Here is an 18498-nt window from a genome sequence, read left to right as displayed (position 1 = left end):
CGGTGTTGCTGTCATTTTGATTGCATGCACCCTTCCCCATAGACTCAATTTAAGCTCACTCCATCTCTTCAAATCAAACTCCAAGGATTGAATCGCATGAGCAAGGTTGACATCCATAATCTTTGAGACATCACTAGTCAACCAAATTCCAAGATATCCCATCTTGATCGGACACCAATTGAAGCCAAAGTTCCTCATTTTCATAATAGAGCATGAACTTGTGCTTCTGATTTAGACCAATTGACCTTGTATCGTGATATTCTGTGAAATACATCAATCAGCACAGGAATGGATTTCTCAACATTCTGAACGACCAGTAACATACCATCCGCATACAGCCAAACCTTTTGACTGGCCTCACCATAATGAATACCTTCAATTCTCACATCTTCTCTTATTCTCACAGCCAGTAGTTCCATAGCAATAACAAACAGGATGGGCGATAACGGACAACCCTGTCTCTTGCCTCTTTCAAGTTAAAAAATGTCTGAGTTCATGCCATTTGTTCGAACACTTGCAGTAGGCTGTGAGTACAGCAATCTTATCCATCCGATCATGTTTTTTCCAAATCCAAATCCCTCCAAGGCACTCAAAAGATATTTCCATTCAATACGATCGAATGCTTTTTCCACATCCAATGACAGCACCACCACATCATTCTGATGTTCCCTGCTTTCAAATAGGGTCAACACAAGCCTCCTCATATTATCTGACGCATGTCTTCCTTTCACAAAACCCTTCTGACTTTGATCTATAATATCCATTAGGGAATTCTCAAGTCTCAAGGCCAATGCTTTCGCAAAAATGTTGTTGTCAATGTTCAGCAAGCTGATTGGCCGATAACTGCACGTTTTAACAGGTGGTTTCCCATCTTTCAGAAAAACAGAGATTCATGTGTGCCTTGTTGAAACTGGAAGACATCCAACCCTTAGAGAAGCTCGCAACATGTCTAGCATAAGCTCAAAAACCTCATCTGGAAATATTTTATAAAGTTCAGCTGGCCATCCATCCGGACCCGGACATTTTCCAGAATTCAATGCACATGCAGCAGACCTGAGAGCTACCAAACAACTTTTTTTTCCATGCACTCCAAAGATTCTGAACTTATTTTCATCAAATGGCAGTCATCAATGAATTGACATCTCTCAATCGCAGTTAAAATGACTTCTGAAGAATACAGGGTTTTGTAATATGTCTCAAATGTTTCATTAATTTCTGTAGGTTCAAAAGTCACAACCCCATCTAGCTTCTCTATTGCATTAACAGTCCTTTCATTATCCACGATTCTGAAGCGGTGAGCCAGAAGCCGATCACACTTTTCTCCCTTTTCATAGTATGTGCTCTTGGTTCTAAAAAGTAGCCACAGCCTTTGTAGCATACAGATCCTCCAATTTTTCTTTCTTCAGTCTCAAAACTCTCAAAGTATCACTTGAAAAGTTTCGCATATTTTCCTTTTCAAGAACCTGAATAAAGACTTGAAGGCTTCCCACACAAACTCCACTCTAACTTCTCCAGTCCAATTTTCAGCTACAAAGAACTTTGCCTCTTGAACTATTTTATTCACAATTTCATCGTCATCCAGAAGTGTGACATTCATCCGCCATGTATTGGACTTCGGAACAGGAAAGATCAATTGCATTTCCATTGAGATTGAAGCATGATCTGAAATCGATAATGCTTTAATGTCTCCCCTTTTAAAAGATTGCGTGCAAAAATCAGAAGAAGGTCTATCCTTGAATATATATTATGTCTGGCAGAGAAAAATGTATATTGCCTCGTTGAAGGGTTTTGCAATCTCCATACATATCAGAGGTTCCATTCATCCATTAGCCTTTTTAATGCCACTCTTTTCACATTATTTGCACTATCCACTGCCCCCCACTTTTATCTAATTTAGGATCCAGAGCAACATTAAAGTCCCCCCCATAATAACATTACTTACATGCATATTCTGTAAAAACTGTGCTAGAGAGATTAAAAAAAACTCCCATCTCCCCCATTCAGAGCATATATGTTGCAGAAACAATATGGAACATCTAGAATGTTTGCAGTTACACAAACAATCCTCCCTTCAGCATCCTTCTCACATTTCATTTCTGTAACTGGCAAATTTCCTTTTAAACAGAATACACACACCTCTAGATCTAGTAGTGAAGGATGAGCAATAAGCATCGCCGACCCACCCCCGTTTCCATGTATCTATATCTGTATCCAGCAGATGAGTCTCCTCAAGCAGTGCAACATCTGCTCCCATTTCTTCCAGTTTGATCAAAATCACTTTCCTCTTGTTAGCACAATTAGCACCATTTACATTCCAGGATAACACCCTCAAATTCCTTTGATAAGAGTAAGACATGAGCGGATCCCGCCTCACACCCCTTGTGATGAATTCAAATAACACAACCAAACTTAAACCTATAACTAGTATAAAAAACAAAACAGAAAATATAAAAATGTTCTTGGGTCTGAACCACCCAACCCTCCAGAACTTCCCTTCCACTTTCACGCAGAAAGGGACTGCCCCACCACCTCCCTTGGGTCGGTAAGCAGGATCCCCAAAAAGTGTACATCATAATACCACCTCCATCAATTGAAGTAAAGGCAAAAATGCATTCTGGACTAATCCCAGAACCTCCCCCACATCACACCCCTCCCCCAAAAAAATAGCACACCAGGGGATGGAACAAATCCAATATCATGTGTAGTACGTCATGGTCCAGAACCCTCCCTCACCCAAACTATCCTAGTACTGCCACAAAAGATGAAGCTTCAACACCATTCTCATCATCTGTATCCCTACAACTACTGTTAGAGAATATGCCAATATTAACCCTTGAAGTACATCATCCTTAAGACACCCACTTCATCATCTACCACAATACCATGAAACTTAGTGTGAACCACATGGGAGACCCCCACCCAAATACATTGGTATATACACACATCGACTTTACACTTGAATATGATACACTGAAATTACCCCATGGACTGTGAATAAAACCAAACCACATTATTCACCCCTTCTGTCCCACAAGCCCCACTGGGTCTCACACATTCACAGCAGCTCACAAGAGCCCCTCTTATCTCACGTGATTCATACACCACATAACAGTCACACCACTCAACAATCTGCACAGAGCTTTCATTCCAACCACGACAGTGTCAAGAGGCATGATACGAGGGTCAGTCAAAAATTGCAAATCCCTCATCAATGATTCCCCTGCATTACCATAGTGGAATTATAACCTTCCTTCCACAATTCCACAATCAAAGTTGTGGAAAAGATTCCTGTTTGTGCTTGGAAGGTCCGCAAATGAAAGCTGAGGTCTTAGTGTTGGTTAAGGAGGGACTGTCGTGGTTGGTGGTCTGCTGTACCTCTTGTAGGCCCTTGAGGGGTGCATTTGAAGTATCTTTGCGTGACTTCACAGCTCTGTGGAGGCAAGAGCAATAAGGACTGGGATATTGAGGTTGCCGATATCATTCCTCAAATGCTTTTTCATTATTAACGACAAGCAAAGATCCAGTAACTTTTCTAGTGATCACCTCAGAAAGGTGTTCAGAGATTTCCCATTTCCTCTCCTTGAATTCCATTCAATTTTTAACCTGCCCTCCACTATGGTTCCTCTGAAACCCGATGACTGCTGATCACCTGAGTCATGACCCAAATGAGGCATATTCTCTATGATGGCGATGTTTTACCATCTGAATTTATGAAAACTGTCTTTCCCTTTCTTGCTGCTATGTGGTGCGATATGATCAATGGCTATTTCTCATAGAGCACTTATCTAAAACTCTTAAAATACATCACCCCTCTGGTCAGGAAGCCATCTCGTGACCCTGATGTCTTAGCTCACTCTTGGCTTGTTACCATCTCTGCTGTCCTGGACACAATAATGGAACATGTTGTACATTTCTAGCTATGCAGGTTTGTGTCCATTGCTCATCTGCTGGCCCCTCACTGGTCTGGTGTCTGCGCCATTTGTAGCAGTGTAACAGCACCCTGCAGGTGCTGGATGCCAGAGGTACCTGTCCACTAGTTATCCTGGCTCTCTTGCCAGCTTTCCACATGGTCATCGGACTGCCCTTCATATTTGACTGTGGCAATCACAATACCTACTTTCTAGATTTGTGTATATTTTTGTAATGTTATTTAGTTAAATTGATATGGTTTAAATGAAACATTTTATGGTGTAATACAATACATGCATCAACTAGACACAATAATAAATATACATTCAATTTATAACTATATTTTCAATTTCTTCTCAACTTTATTTAATAATTTCCAATTGAAAAACATACCAGTGAGAACAAGGTATAAGCAATACATATCACTTCTCTAAAATACATACAACAATCAATTCATCATCACCATAAAATTCCCACCCCATATTCTACACTAAACAAAACACAACAAAACACAACACCAAAGAGGACAAGACAAATACCCCCCCACCTAACTCCTCATCAATGTTACACCCAAACAATAAATCCTACACCTTATCCAAACAAATTATTAAACGATCCCCACATTTCCTCATAAGCAGTCTCCCGAAAACGCCTAGAAGCCTGAGTCTTCTCATACCATGAAAGTGTACACATGTCTGATAACCAGTTCTCATAATGTGTTTTTTTTTTCTAGATTTCCACACCTTCATTATATGTTTTACCGCCATTAGTAAAGCCCTATCAATCCAGTCCGATGAATCCCATATTTCCCCACTCCTACTATCAATTGAGAGGAAGATGACCGACACAAAAGTTCGAGGAAATGATATACCTGCCACCAAATCAATCCGATCCAAGACGTCCTTCCAAAAATCTAACACTCTATTACACTCCCAAAGTATATGCAGATAAGTCCCTCTTGAGCGATTACATCCCCAACACAAGTCTGTATTCATTAATCCCCTCCCATTCATCCTCACAGGCGTCCAATAAATACGTCCTAAAATTCATTGATGAATATATCTCAGGTTCAGATCTACCTTGGCTCTCACCGTCATCTTCCAAAGGTTCTCCCTCAATTCCTCAGACAGCTCAGTTCCCAATTCTGACACCCACTCCATTCGTAATCTATCCCAAGAATTCCGCATACATTCCTGTAGAGGCATCAATTTTATATATGTAGAGACCGAACCTGGAGGAGTAGTAAATAATTCACAAATTTGAGGTCTACAACTCAGTGATCCACTCAACATCTGTAGTTTCTCTGCCAATAATTGTTCCAAAAGCCTATACCTCTCCATCTCCCTATTACTCAATCCATAGCGATTAGCTAAATCCTCAAATGAAACCATCCTGCCCTACCTCCACACATCTTCTATCTTCAAAATGCCCCTATTGGCCCAAGCCCTCCAATTAAGCATTTTATTCTCAATCTGTAAACCTGGATTCAGCCAAATAGATGCCAAATCATAAAAGAACAATGACTGTCCACACACTTGAATCCACAAAACCAAAGCAGATTTCGAGGCCACCAACGTTTCCAATCTTGACACAGAATTAGGTAGCCTCCCATAAGAATAAAGACAATCTAAGGAAAGGGATGCAATTTCTCCCTCTCCATCAAAAGCCAATAAGGATCTGAGCCCTTCTGTCTCTAAAATAATAAGAAGCCTTTTTTAGTAAGAATCCCTTATAATAATTCTCCAACACTGGATAGCCAAAACACCCATCTTTGACTCCACGTATCATGATAAAACGAGGAATTCTCGGCCTATTGCCCTTTCCCCACAAAAAATCCATAAAAAGCCTATCAATACTCTTAAGTACCTTCTTAGTAAACTTAAGAGGAAGAGATTGAATATAATATAAGACCTTTGGCAGTAACATCATTTTTATGGCATTAACTTTAGCCCATAAACTCAAAGTCAATCTAACTCACCTCCGTATATCCTTTATCAACACTTCCTTCAGCTTGTCCACATTGTATTCCACCATTCTCCTAATGTCACGTACTAGATAAATACCTAAATATTTCACTGAAAAATCAGCCCACTGACAATTCCAATCCAATAATCTCCTATTTATTGGGTTCAATTTAAGCGGGAAAACCACAGTTTTTCCCCAGTTTACCTTGTAACCAGACAATTCCCCCACTTCCTGTATCATATTTCTTAGCAGAGGCCCTCCCCCATCCGGATTTGTTAAAACCACTGTCAGGTCATCCGCATACGCCAATACTTTCACCTCTCCATCCTTCATCTTCCAGCCACAAATATTCTGTTCCTGTCTAAGATATGCCAACAACGGTTCAAGAACTAAGTTGAATAAGAAGGGTGAAAGCGGACAACCCTTTCTGGTACCCTTAAACAACCGAAAAGCCTGAGACAAAACGTCATTAACCCATATTTTATCCGAAATATTGTGTTGCAGAGCACCTATGGCATTCAAGAATTGCGGACCAAAGCCCATCCGAAGTGATGTATAATTTAGAAATGACCAATTCACACAGTCAAACGCTTTCTCAGCATCAAAAAAAATAAAGAGTATTTCTTCCGTCTTTGTGCGAGATAAACCTATTATATTCAATAGTGTCCTAATATTGTCATATCCATACCTACTATCCATAAACCCCACTTGTGAACAACCTATCAATTCTATGTATTTTTGTAACCTGGTAGCCATGACCTTCACAAATATTTTTACATCTACGTTCAACAAAGAAATAGGCCGGTAATTAGCACATTTGGAAGAATCTTTCCCCTGCTTAGGAATTAGAGTAATAATTGCCTCCTGCATTGAAGGACATAATACCCCATCCGAAAGGAATTGGTTAAATAACACACACAGTTTGAGCACCAAAAACGAACTAAAAGATTTATAAAACTCAACAGGTAACCCGTCTGAACCCGGAGACTTACCCATATTGAGTTGACAGATAGCTTCCCCTACTTCCATTTCAGAGATCTGAGCATCAAGTGCCTCCATACTTTCCTCTGATAAGTAGGGAATATCTATCTTGGCAAAAAACTCAGCAAGTTTATCTTCCTCAACTTGCGACGCATCCAAATAAAGGGAAGCATAAAAAGACCTGAAACACTCACAGATATCATCAATTTTGACCTTCACCCCCTACTACATCCTCAATCTTCTGTATAAACGATCTCTCCGACAGACTCTTCAGTTTTCTAGCTAGTAGCCGTCCTCCCCTGTCACCCTCCGCCCAAAACCTCTGCTTCATAAAATATAAACCTTTCTCCGCCTGTTCATCCATTGTTTTACCCAGCTTATGCTTTATACATTCTATCTTCAATATATCCGCCCTTTTACCAGATAAAGCATACTTCTGCTGTAATACCTTAAGTTCTAATTCCAGACCTTTAACCCTCATCGCACCTTCCCTCCTAACTCTAGCCGTCCAATTAATCAATTCTCCTCGAATAGTTGGTTGAAAGCATCCCACACCACTTGACAGTCCGTTGAATCCATATTGTTCTCAAAAATATCTATAATGGAGACATTAATAGCCTCACATATTTTCTCCTCTTGCAGTATGAATGTTTTAAGCCTCCATTTGACACCAGTAGGTCTGACAAGCAATACTGCTAAAAAATATTCCTCCTTGGAAACATTCCGTTAGGAGTTCAATTTCATTATGACGGCAGCATTTCATGCACAGATGATAAAAAAAGAGTTAAAATCATTTGAATTTGTTGACCTCTCAACAGTCGTTTGCCACATTAACTCAGATGCCTGGGTTGATGGAAAGTAAACACATTTTTATAAAATGCAAGTTTCTAAAATCGTTCAAGGATGGACTGGACATGACGTCACAAGATGTTTCATAGTTTCCATGGTCGAGGGATCCTTACATAATCTAAAAAACCTATCATGTCTAGGAATACCCTTACTAGGGCCCATGACTTCCATGGTAGAGACCACACTAAACTTATTCTAGAATCCCTCACCCTATGAACAGAGGAGCATTCCTTATGAAACCTATAACCATTTTGCCCACAGTCTTTCTCCAATTAAGTTCAAAAAGCTTTTTTTTAATACATGAATGGGTTTATAGTTTAACTGCTAACTAGCTAGTGCACTCAGCCCATCCTCATTTCTCTTAGAAAACTTGTTTAATGCAACAACATTACCCTCACTAAGACAATCAAGGTCCATAAAAAGCAAATCAGCCTGAGGATCTAAGAGTGTTGCATATAAATTGAATTTATTCCGGTAGGCAATAGTGCCCAGGGATGACCTTGACAATCACCTAAAAACCTTTATTTACTTAAAACCTACAGACCGATATTCATTTTCACACTTTCAGAGTTATCATTTTTGTCTCTCTTACACTGGACTTTGAAGGATAAGAAGATCAACTGGTATTTGTTGAAGATCCGGGGTAACCCTGCAACACCATTGCAAATGCCAGAAAACATGCCCAGAACATCCCATGAGATGTGTTTTTCTCGTAAGCAAAAGGCACAAGACTTCAAACAGGTGTATTTGCTTTTTGGAAATTTATTTTCTTGATGTGAACTTAATACTAGGTTCTCTTTATACCTGGGGTGCTAATTCCCCCTCCAAACACTTGTTGATAGTACGAGAATTTCAATGCTCGAATCTAGACATTCTCTTTTTACAGGCGGCCCACTGTAGTTGGGGCAAGGAACCGAGTTTCAAGGCTTAAATAATAGGGGAAGTTCTACACTCATCAGATAACGTGAAAAAGAGAGGTGTAGCACTAGTGATAGCCAGCAGAATTGGATTGGTTGTGGAAAAGACCCTTAAGGACCCAGAGGGATGCTTCTTCTTTGTTTGGGCCTTGTTATACAGGAACCAAACAACCTTCAGGTCAGTCTACTGTCCAAATGAGGGGCAGCTCACCTTCTGGGAAGCAGTAAAGGAGAAGCTCAAGCGCTATTTAGTGGGCCCTCTGTTAGTAGGAGGGGATTTGAACATGGTGCTCAAGCCCCTCAGAGACAGGAAGAGATCAGAATGCTCAAAGGCCATGAGGTCTCAGGAGAGGGAGGCATCAGAGTTTGACCGGTTAATCAATAGCTAGGGCTATCAGACTTGGTTGTCCTCCTGCCCCGGTTTACTTTTCATTTTCTGTCCATGATTCCTTCTCCAGAATAGACTATCTTATTCAACTTTACCCTGAAACCCATGTCTCTGAATCAAGAGTGATCACCGTCCCTGGTCTGACCATTACTTAGTTCGAGTTAACCTGGGGAATTGGCTGGCACATGGGAAGAAAGGGCAATGGAGATGTAATTACTTTTTACTGAAATATAGGGATACAGCACAGTCCCTATTGATGGATATCAAAGACTATTTTGAATTTAATGACAATGGAGTCGCAACTCCCCCTTTCCTATGGGAAGGGTACACAGTGACATTGAGGGGGGTCCTTATATGAATTGGGTTGTAGAAGAAGCGGGATAAGAAAGTACCAGGAAACGCACTTAAGGGTAAAGTTCAAGGCTTTACAACCGGGGGCCCTCAATGGGCACGCTTATCCCCAGCTGCAGTAGCTGAAATCTCTGCTTATTCAAGATACTGAAAAGAAACTTCTGTTTTATAAAAAAAAGTATTATGGTAAGGGAGATAAGGCAGACAAAATTGTAGTATAGAGACTGAGAGAACTGCACAAAGCTAAAACGGTCTCTAGCATTAGGAGGCAGGTGGGTGACTCAGTCTACGATCCAGAGAATATAGGTAATGGATTAAAGTCTTTTTATGAAAAGCTATATATGTCAGAATACAAAGGTGATGGTTCCCACGTAGCTAACTTCCTTAATTCCATCTCTCTCCCGAGTCTCCAGCAGGAGCATGCTGAGGTCATAAGCCGATCACTGAAGACGCGGTTATCCGAACTGTCAAATCCATGAAGGGAAGACTGCGCCAGAGTAGGACAGTTAGATTTTTTTAAATGTATAGTTAGATTTTTTTTAATGTATAGCTCTCTTTTGGCCCCATATCTGCTCCGCGTTGTCAACAATATCTTGAATGGGTGTCCATTACCACACTCCATGTTAGGAGGCATAATAGCGGTTATCCATAAAGTGGGTAAGGACGCCTCCTCTTGTGCTTCATATAGACTCATCCCTTCTAAACACGGACATGAAGATATTGGCTAAGCTGCTTGGGAATAGAGTTGAGAATGTCCTCCCACCTTAATTCACAGTGATCAGGTAGGCTTCATAAGAGGGAGGCAGGGATCGGACAACATAATAAAGACCATCGACCTTGTTCATGTAGCACAAGCTAAGGGCCTCGACACAGCTCTGGTCTTAATCGACTCAGAGAAGACCTCTGACAGGTTGGAATGGGGCTACCTGACTAAGGTGTTAGAAAACATGGGATTCGGGAGGAATCTTTTGAGTTGGATAACGTCCATTTACAGCCTTTCAATGGAACCCCTGGCATTCAAACCAAAGAATTGAAAGGGATCTGAACTGGAGGCACAGAATTTAAATTATCCCTATTTGCGGATGACATACTAACATATATAGATTACTTGAACAACTCCCTCCCAGCTCTGCTCACACAGATATTGTCTTTTGGACACTTTTTCAGCCTGCAAATTAATTTATATGCCCTATTCAAAGCATGCCAACTCCATTGCCAGTTTCACGCCTAGCAAATATTCTGCTTCCCAAAGCCCTTTCTCGTCTCTGTCTTCTCAGTAGCAATGTTGGCCACAAAGTGATACTTACGTGTCGCCATGTTTGCCACAAAGAACAACCTATGAATAAAACTGGAACATAATACATGTTGCCAATAGATTATTGCAAATGTAATTTGTCATTAAATGTTGCAGTAACTTTAGGGACTAATTGGTCCCTTGGTTCACACCAATTCAACAAATAAGCCACCAAACTTCTCTTTGGCGCCATCCACCATTGCAGGGTCATGGTCCATATGGTAGTTGTTCAGTTTTTGAAGGTACATCATGTGTTATAAATGTTCAGGTAAATAGCTCAGGAGTTAAGCACTCACTGCAGGTATTGGGTCAGTCTGTACTCCAAAATTTCAAATCCTGTGGCAGGACTGACCCAGTCGATAAATTGAATACCATTAAGTTGGATAATAATAACACTTGTTATTACAGCGGATAGAAGCAGTAGGAATCCAGCATGAAGCGCTTTATAAGGAAAAATATTATTTTTGTTATTGTTAAAATGGAGGTGCTCTTGTCCTAAAAAAATAGTATGCAATTACTGTTCTTATTGGTCTCACTGATCCTACTGTGATTTATGGTGCCTTCTAATGTGCTTGTGAGAAGCTATGTTCTCCAGAGCACCTACTGGGAGTCAGTCCCAAACAGCTTGGTTAGGTTATATGTGATTTTAACACTGACATTACATAGAAATACATACATAACGAAACATTGACAATTAAAAAAAATATAATGACCAACATTTTACATTGTGCATATTATCACTATGCAATTGCTTCCTATAGTCTGTGACTACCATCTAGTGGACCTTTTAATAATTAGAATCCTGGTTTTATGGTTTTTAAATGACTTTTCACTAACTTTTCACTTTCACCATATTACTTTCTACCCACTTTTGCCTTGCTAATACCCTTTACGGGGGTCCCCCAACCCCCGGGTCCACTTATACCTGTCTTTCCTCTTTTTCATCCTCCCCTTTATACTATTTTTAAGTTAAATCTATTTGGACTTTTTCCCCACTTAAACTCAAACCTGCAATACTATATTATTGCCTATATTTTGTTATTTTTTCATCCTGGCACTGTTTTTTACCCTCTTTATTTTTGTAATTCGTTATTTGTACCCCTTCATTTATCGGCTCTTTATTTTTCGCTGCAATGTATTCACTGTTTACCCTCGGCTACACTACCCTACAAGCACAGTTCTTGAAGCAGAACTGTCTTCTTTCACTACAGACTATACCCAAGCTGAAGGACCATTATTGCAGGTAAGCAGTCCATTTCTAATCTGTTGCACACAGGTGCTTCTTCAATAACCCTGCACCCTTGCATTTGACTGCTGTTCCTGCAATGTGGAATGATGTAAAGCTTTTAGTGAAGTGCTTTTTTTAAAGACAACATCAAGACTGATTGTTTATTCGAAAGCAGTTTGGCTAATTCTGCTGATCACATTGCTTTAGGAACTGGGTCGACTAGGCAGTACTTTATTGATACAATTGGCTTGTTATAACATGACTTTCATTGACACATTTCATTTTTCTTTGAATCAGGTGAATCTGAAAGATCTTGCCATCTTCAAAATAAAAGTGGAAGTTGTGGCAGCCTGCAAACGTGTCCATTTAGTTATTCTGTGTATTGTGAGTCTTTACAGTTTTCTGACTTGTCATTATCATTCACCTACTCTATACTAAATACAATGGACACTCTAAATCTTATTTAATCTGCACCAAGAGCTACAGTTTAGCATGGTTTAGGGCATATAAACTATTATCAGACATTCCATCAAATTTGCCAATTTCTAAACATGATCCGAGGCTTTCAGCAAAATTAAAGGCAAAATAGTTAGCCGGCTATCTCTAGACACTATCACTGATGGCATTGGTACCATGCTGTTTAATAGATGTTTTTCTGCATTCACATTTGCAATAGGGAGAGTGATGTGTGCAGGTGTCACTCGAAATGAAAGACTGTAGGACAGGTTAAGGCAGCACAATACTGGAACAAATTGCCTATGGTATTACGGCAAGAAGCGAACCACCAGGGGTTCAGGAAACTGCTGAAAACCCTCTTGTTCCAATAATCGGTGATGACCTCTCAGTATTGTCCAATTTAGCTATACAGAGAGAACTATGTGAATTTAATCTTTCTTGGTTCCCCGCGCCCTGATGCCTGCGGGCTACCGGCACGTTACAAGCAGGCATATAACATAACAGGTATCCTCTTTTGCACAGATGATCTTTAGGGGTGAATATTGAAAAGAAAAATCTGATCCGGTCGCTGTTCTGCCTTAGAGTGATTTGTTGAATATCATTTAATATATAATGCACCTATGGTGCCCACTGGTTATGCGGCCTCTGATACGTGTTCCTTTCCTGTTGTGAAAACACCTTTAGCTTCTCTCTCTTTCTCCATGGTATACAGGCCTTCCTACAGGCAAATACCCCCAGTGGTAAATGACTGCTCTGATTGGAGAACTGAACCTTTGGGCAATACGGATGGTGGTATTGTAACTGCACATTATTGCTCGTGGTATGACATTAACACTAGGGGTAAATCCCACCATTAGTAGTACCAAAAATAGTCAGTGGACCACTCTTTTACAGTAGCAACACAACTATGGGCAGGGGTGAAAACTACCAGTGTTAATTGCTGTCAGTGGTAAAAAAAAACAGCCAGTGATATGTTTCAATGTTTGAGGCTGCATCTGACCCTCAAGGCACACAACACTCCTTCATTCTTAGGTGTGTGTGTGTGCATCTTTCAGGCAAGACACATTTGCCATATGGCAGCATCTATTTATGAATGCCAACTTATTAGGACCAGCTAAAATATGGCCTTATTTTGGGCATTAAATACTGCCAATGTCTGGCTGTACTTTCTTTCCCGTTTGGGAATTACTGGCTGTAATACTATTTTGCTGGCTGTAATTGGATCACTGGGCTTAATTGCATCTGACTGTATACAGGCTGTAAACAGAGACCAAAAGTGACACCTACCGCACTGGGATGTGATATGACATTCCCTTGATGGCAGTGGAGCTCTGCTAGTCTGCACTGTGACAGCAATGGAAGGATGGGCCCACACCATATACATGTGGCAGTAAGTCTGGGGTTCCCACAAACTAAAGGTGATGCGTTTGTTGTATCTGAACATGTTCTTTAGCATGCATCTACTTAGCTAGCAGAAGTTTGTGCTTTTAGTGTCTATTTTATACTCACAAGGTGCCCTTTTTGACCTTGGGTATGGGCAGCAAGGTGGTCATAGGGACCTGCTGCCATTGAGAGCTAGTGGATGCTGGGCCCGAAGGAGGTAAGTTGGGGCTCCACAGACCACCTTTGCTGCATTCCCAGTGTGTGCTCGGAACTTGTCACATGAGTTTAACTAGGGACCCTATTGATGTCTATGGAGAGAGACCTACACCTAAGGATCTGGCAAGTAGTTCTAGATGTCCTTCCCTGATTCTACAAAGATTATCCCTTCCAATCACTCAAAGGCTATCGCTTGGGATCAAAAAGCAGGCCTGTCCGTATAGGTAATCCAAGGTAATCCAAGATGCCGGGTTCCGGAATGTAGAGCCATTGTGAGGAGCAAGGTTATGGTCAACATTTGTGTCGAGTTGAAATAGGATTTCCGATGGTAATTCTGATACATTGTTTCCTCTGGAAATGCTGCCAGAGAAATCGGAAGTCATGAAGGGGGGTTTCATTTCTTTGGCAGCGGTGCCAGAGAAAACATCTATCCCTCACATTTTCTGGCTATTACAACAAATGCTATGGAAAATACAAAGTATAATTTCTCCCCAATTAATTTTTTCCATTGCAAAAAGGCTTTCCTGAGAGCTTGCTACCTCAGGTTATTCAAGCTGACAAACCAGGGGCGTATGCAAACAAACTGACAAAATCACCCAAGCTTCAAGGGCGAGAGGAGAGCAGCTCTTACATAGTCAAGTTAGTCAAGGTTTGAAATCTAAAATACTACTTGGTTTAAAATAACCTTAGGCCTGGGCCCTCATAGACCACTTAAGCCTAAACAGATGAGCTATGTCAAAAGTGAGCTAGCTCACACCACAAAGAAGCAGCACATTTCCATAGACTGGACTCCACCTTAGGGGAAAGGGAAACAGGCAAACTGGGCTGCGGGCCGGAGGGCTTTGCCCCCCCAGGGCTGAGTGGGCTGGTCTCATGGGTTTCCCCCATATATTCAATCGTAAAACTAATAGTTTGCCTCAGCCATTCCTACAAGATGAATCATCACATATTGGATTGTGGTGACCCACTCTTGCTCATAGCATTAGCAACACATATTACAAATGGACCTGCCTGTCCACCAACATGCACAGGCACACTGATGCGCACTAAAGAAGAATGGGAGGCAGTGATGGATGTTTACATTTTCGGCTTCCGTTGGTATTGGAGCAGTGTGTTTTGCCATTCCTACAGGTCGCCTTTATGCAGATTTTATTTTGTTAACACTGTTTTTTTCTGCTTACTGAATAGATGCCAGTCTTTCAGAGTCAGCCCTACTGCTGCCGGGATTCAAAGCCATACCTGACATTATCCAGAGACCCACCCCTAGCGTTCTGAGCTTCTTAACTCTGGGTAGCGTTGACAAATCCAATGCTCTTATCACTGATGTATCTTCTCTCCCCACTCCCAAGCATTTTATTTCCAGATTTAGACCTTAGTTTTGATGGCTGCTGAGTCCTCATGCCTTATCGTCTCTTTTGTTTTCAATATGCCATGTGAGACCGTGGAGCCTACGTAGACCTTCAGAATCATATTACTTGCAGTGCAAAAGGCATAGACAAATCATTCAGCACACAAGGTTTACAATGTCTGCTGTAATGGGATAAGATGTGGTAGTGTGACTGTTTTTGAAGTTTGAAGGAATAACTTGCTTCAGCACCAGAGGCAAACAGCTTCCTAGGAAAGAAGACGCAGTGCTTCCCTCTCAAACACAGAGGGGCACACATCCCAAAACTCACCTCACTGATCTGAAGCAAGTCCTGAAAAGCGGCAGGTTTCACTTTGGAGGTGCACCTGGACTGACTTTGTTTAATTATACAAAAGTGTTTTCAAATTATGATACGGCAAACGTGGCAGCCTGGGTTGATCAAGCAAATATTCTCTCCCCTATTGAACTGGGCTTTAGTCCGGTTCTCGGCACAGCAAAGCAGGCTTTGAATCTCTACATGTTTGCAGCACATTCACTGTTTGGTTTGGCTTGGATGGATCTGAGCTGGCCTTCTATAAGGTCAATTGTGATAGGTTGTGGAGCATGCTCAGATCCATGAATTGCCCTGGGCCATTGGTGTACCTGATGGACAGATTGTATCGCTCTACAATGGCCCAAGTGAGGAGTGATGCTGATGGACAACACACCTCCTCTTTACAAGTGGAGTGTGGGGTGTGTCAGGGGTGTGTCGTGGCTCCACTCCTCTTCTGTCTTTATACAAACAACCTATATGAAAACTTATTTTAGTTGTCTTATCATTTTCCCAAGCGGGGTAATACACGTCTGCCAGTACTTGCTTAAGCTGATGATGTGGTTTTTACTTGCCCGCACCCCCATATCATTACAGCATCCAGTGGACGACTATTCTGGATTTATGGCCAATGTTGGGCTCAAGATAAATGTCTGGAAATCAGCCATTATAGCGTGTTGTGGAAAGAAATGCCCCACCCACCCTCCTCCTGAGGTCTTTAGTTATTCTTTGTAAAGGAGAGCTAATCACAAGAGTTAATCATTTTGATTATCTTGGGATAAGATTCTCTGCAAATTTGAGGCCAGATGCACATGTTGAGAAGCAGCTACAAAGGTTTAAGCAGCCAATCAGGGGTATCTAGAGCTCTGGGCTCATTTAAAGCAAAGCCGCCAGAATTGGTACTAACAGTCTACCATGGTAAAGCCACGTCTTTGGCTAGATATGGTATGGAGTTGTGGGGGTTTGGCAGGCTTGAGCTCCCCCCAGGTTGCCGAGAATGACTTTCTTAAGACCGCTCTGGGGTTGCCTGGGTCTGCTCCAAGTTTTGTAGTCCATCAAGAGCTTGGCTGCCGGTTCTTGGGTGACTTGGCTGTGGCCTTGCCGGTCAATCACTGGCTCAGAATTTGGGGAAGCTCAAGAACTAATTAGTTATTTGGTGCCCAGAGAGTTTCACTCAAAAATTCCCTGGCTCAGGCATGTCAGGGCGCTGCTGGCGGATGAAGGGGAGGGTCATTGTTTATACACATCAGTTCTGTTATTACCCAAGGCTGCAAATTCTGCGAGAGCAAAAGGTCTGAAGGAGAACTTGCACACTGAGATACTTTGGGGCCTTTTCATGAACGGCTGTTGAAAAGCTTGTGTTATTCATTTTGCCGTCCTATGGAAAAAAATGTAATTATCCTTGATATTTTGGTTTGATGAGATGTGTTTGTGCGAAGTTGACCATTTTATTTCGTTTAGGGGATGATTGTATTTTTGTGGGTTGTTCTGTGTTTTTATCACGTTTTACTGTGGAACTATTAGTTTTTTATTTCTGTATGGTATTAAAAGTTTACTTTTTTTGTTAGCTGTATAATACTGACAATAAACGAATAAATAATCAATATAATTTCTATTACATATGGCTCCACGCTGAAGTATAATAAACCATGTATGTGTCAGGCTTCTTGATTAATGCATACCCAACGGAGTACTTGGACTTCAAAGTTGTACCTCTGTAGTCCTGTAAAAATTGCATATATAAGCAGCAGTGGGTTAGTCCCTTGCTCTATCACATCCATTCCTCCAGGGGCACTCCTGCCTGGCTATGCACGGTCACCTGAACTTCAAGGGGGCTACGTTTTTGTAGTCACCCATGCATCGTGTGGTAATGGTTAGAGGAGCCACAGATAGATTTCCCTGGAACCACGGATACACAATTTCAATGGTGGTTTGGGGATAAAGCAGCATAGGCAACTATGTTATGCTTTCCTTCCAGGCCAAATGTTGCCAGTCCTCCCCTGGAGGGAATCATGGTATACAGGACGCGTTGGTCATTCTCCAGGTGTGGGGTGTTTGAGTAGGAAAGGAGAGAAACATTTATGGGAGAGTGGCATGCTGAGAAGGCAGAAGCTTGGAGGAGGTGAATGGAAGCTAGGAGGAGGTTGTGTGGGAGGACATGCACCATCTAAGAAAAAGTTGTTTGGTGGAAGAGGGTTACAAGGTGAAGGGACGTAATAGAGGTGGTGTTGAGAGTACTAGTGCAGGTTAGGCCTTACACCAACCTTATTGTGATTTTAATAAAGGTTTGTAACCCCCAAACATTCCTCATTTGTCTGTGTCTACTTCCCGATGCCTTCACAGGGCCCTGGTAACCAAATATAGGTGGTAAACATGTTCTCTCCAAGACTTACTGTGGAAGATGATATCATCAATATACGCTACACAGAAAGAGGCATAGGGTCAAAAGATTTGATCTATTAACCCTTGAAAAGAAGCTGGTGTCCCAAGCAAGCCAAAAGGCAAAACTTACACAATCAGGGAGGGCCAGGGGCTTTGAGAGGCTCAATAATATCAGCCCTTAACATATTTTCCAACTCTTCTTGAATTATGTTCTTTCTACTCTCAGGTATCCAATAAGGTTTCAGATGTACCACCTTTCCTGGAAGGGTACGGATGTAATGACATATCCCCTTTACTCCTCCGGGTTCTGTTCTACATACATCCAGGAACTGTTCTAAGAGGTCCATTAGATTGTGTCTTTGATTCTGAGCCACATCGAAAGGAATCAAAGTATTGGTGCTGGTTTCATCAGATAACAAACTTGTTAATACCACAATAGTGTCTTTAATGGGATTTTCCTTCTATTCCTTGAGAAGATTCATATGATAAATGTGAGTCTTGAT

The 18498-nt window shown here is 41.4% G+C and overlaps 1 protein-coding gene across 5 annotated transcripts in view; it reads left to right on the top strand.

The window, feature by feature from the left end:
- Nucleotides 1-12233, top strand: part of LOC138513915 (protein FAM118A-like) — a 487378-nt gene extending 475145 nt beyond the window's left edge. For all 5 annotated transcript variants that reach the window (XM_069629063.1, XM_069629060.1, XM_069629062.1 and 2 more), the window contains one exon: nucleotides 12180-12233. The gene's annotated coding sequence lies outside the window, so the exon portion shown is untranslated. The remainder of the gene's footprint in view (nucleotides 1-12179) is intronic.
- Nucleotides 12234-18498: the final 6265 nt, after the last annotated feature.

The sequence above is a fragment of the Ambystoma mexicanum genome, chromosome 12 (assembly GCF_040938575.1).
Source record: "Ambystoma mexicanum isolate Mex_15411 chromosome 12, UKY_AmexF1_1, whole genome shotgun sequence".
Classification (NCBI taxonomy): domain Eukaryota; kingdom Metazoa; phylum Chordata; class Amphibia; order Caudata; family Ambystomatidae; genus Ambystoma; species Ambystoma mexicanum.
This window is presented reverse-complemented; position numbering and strand designations above follow the sequence as displayed.